Source organism: Macaca nemestrina, chromosome 7 (genome assembly GCF_043159975.1).
Source record: "Macaca nemestrina isolate mMacNem1 chromosome 7, mMacNem.hap1, whole genome shotgun sequence".
NCBI lineage: Eukaryota > Metazoa > Chordata > Mammalia > Primates > Cercopithecidae > Macaca > Macaca nemestrina.
In genome coordinates this window covers 93,034,297-93,037,062 of record NC_092131.1, presented here as the reverse complement: position 1 = coordinate 93,037,062, position 2,766 = coordinate 93,034,297, and positions in this window count along the sequence as shown.

The window sequence follows — 2,766 nt, the reverse complement described above, 5'->3', positions numbered from 1 at the left end:
TCAATGAGACACACCCTCATCACACCAATCACAATTGCAATTCCCTCACCCACCCGCGCCCCCCCCCATACACACACACACACTTATATGCCTCCTTTTTTGTATGTCTGGAATAACACTTGTCACCTCCTAACCTACCAAATGATTTGCTTTTTACATGCATTGTGTATTGTTTGCCTCCTCCAGCTAGAATGTAGGCACAAGGGCAGAGCCATTTGTCTACTAAGTTCACTCCTGGATCCCAAGTGCCTAGAACAGAGAGTCCAGCACTGAGCAGGTCCTCATTAGGAGTGTGTTGAATGAATGAGTGAATTAATGAAATGCACATGGCACATTACTGTCCATGCCATCTTATAACTCTCCATCCTAGCCCCTGATACTGTCTTGGTCTGTCAGAACGTTCCCAACTAGAACGGAAAAGGCAAGAGTTTGGCCCTAGGGATGGCAGCCTTTCCTTCTGGAGAATTTGCTTCACCATATTCCTATTAGCAGTGGATATGGTAGCCTTGATGGTTAATTTTATGTGTCAACTTGACTGGGCTAAGAGATGCCCAGATAGTCAATAAAACCTTATTTCAGAGTGTGCCTGTGTGGGTGTTTCTGGAAGAGACTGGCATTTGAATCAGTAGACTGAGTAAAGACGATCACCTTCCCCAGGGTGGAAAGCCATCATCCAGTCCTTTGAGGACTCAAACAGAAGAAAAAGGCAGAGAAAAGGCAAATTTCCTCTCTCTCCTTGAGCCAGACCTTCCATCTTTTCATGACTTTGGACATTGGCTCTCAGACTTTCAGACTTGGACTCGGGCTTACCCCATTGGTCCCCTAGTTCTCAGGCGTCTGAGTTTGGACTGGAACCACACCACCAGCTTTCCTGGGCCTCCAGCTTACAGACAGCAGACCGTGGGACTCTCCAGCCTCCATAATCATGTAATCAGTCAATCCCTCATAGTAAATATCTTCCTACATTTCTATATCTATAGGTATAGATACAGATAGATTCTATTGGTGTTTCCTGGAGAACCCTAGTACAGTAACATTCACTCTATCTGAGCCATTCTCTGTTATACAAAAGCTATACGTAACGAGAAATCGGTCTTGCAAATCAGAAAGAGCTGGAGTAAAACCTGCTACTCCCTGACAACTATGTACTCTCTGAGCTCCCCTTTTTTCTCAATTACAAAATAGGACTGCTCTATCCCAAAAGGAAGGCATGCAGATTAACTGAGACCCTGCATTCCATCTATTTTGCTACACCCACGTGGCTACACTGGCTTCCAACCTAGTTAGGGGCTCTGTCGTAAGTTAGAAGGGACAACATGCCTCACGACATGCCAGTCTGGACCTAGCGCCATCAGGTTTGCTACTGCAGCAGGAGTCATAAGCCCATGGCGCAAAGAATGCGCTATGTTGGGCTGAGACAGTGTTGTTTTGTTTTTAAATTAATCAACGGCATTTTGTAAGTGAAAGGTTTTGCACAAACACGACATTCTGCAGAATCTCCTGGAAAATCAGCCCCTCTGGTAACAGCAGCCTAGATTCCCACCCACAGGGCTCCAGCCAGAGCTGTGGGGAGGCACGTCCCTCAGACAGGGTGTGCCCATTTGGCTTCCCTTCTCCTCCTGTGCCCACCGAATCTGTGGGCAGCTCCTGTGGATGTTCACATCTGCCACCCCGGCTGGGTACCTCTCCAGGACAGCATTTATCGCCCCAGCCTGAATCCCCCTGTCCCTCACTCAGGTGCCCCCTGTCTGCTGGCAAGCCTTCAGAGCACCCCCAACCCCTGCACCCACCTCCACCCCATCCCACAGTCGTCACTAAATCCCAGAGAGAACACTGTGGTCTACCACAGGGAGTAGAGTCACCCTATGGTCTGAATGGCATCACAGTGGATTCCAGTTGAAGGGAAAGGACAAAGAGCACAAAAACACTGGATGCCTCTGGGGTCACTGAGGAGCTTGGGAGGGAAGGAGAAAGAAAAGGCCAGAGAGTGCTGAGGCTCCAACACCCCCAGCTTCTCTTCTCCACTTGGACCAGGCCCTGCTCATTTTCACTTGCAAGGTGTCCTATTTCCATACACTGGATACAGTCCTGATGGCCTTGCTCCCACCAAGGAGCCCTCTAGTTCTGAAGTCACAAGGCTCTGGTGGGTATGAGATCCTGTCCCCTTGTCCAGATCCCTCTCCTTCCTCTACTTTCACTTTGCTGGCTCCAAGGGGGCCCTGAGTCCTGCTTATTCCCTGGTCCCCACCCCTTTGCTGATGGCCCTTCCCTAGTACCCGGAATCTCTGCACAGTCCCGCCCTCCCTGATGGATTCCCTTGCAGCCACATTACTCCGGGCCACTCTGCACAGGGAGGAGTGTCCTGGAGGATCCAGCGGTCCAAGAAGCCTGCTCACCTCCCCGCGCCCCGCTCCGCTGTCCCTTCCCAAGGCGCACTCTCTCACCTCTCTCAGTAGAGTCTACCCCATAGAAAACTTTTTAAATGTCTCCAGAACGATGTTTTTCCCTGCTTCCAGCCAACAACTCTGGTTCTTCCAAAAAAAAATAAGGAAGGTGCAGTTTATTTATACATTTTTTCAGGGAATTCTCCTGCTTCTCCCCAGAAGTCTGTTCTCTGTTTCACAGCTTCAGGTGATTCCCACCTGAGGGCTGTTGACCTCCCTCCTTCCTGGGGCAGACCTTCCATCTAGGCTGCAGATGCCGTTGCATCTAACTCAGACTCAGACTCACACACATACACCCAGCTGTCTCTGTCTGTGCGTCTGT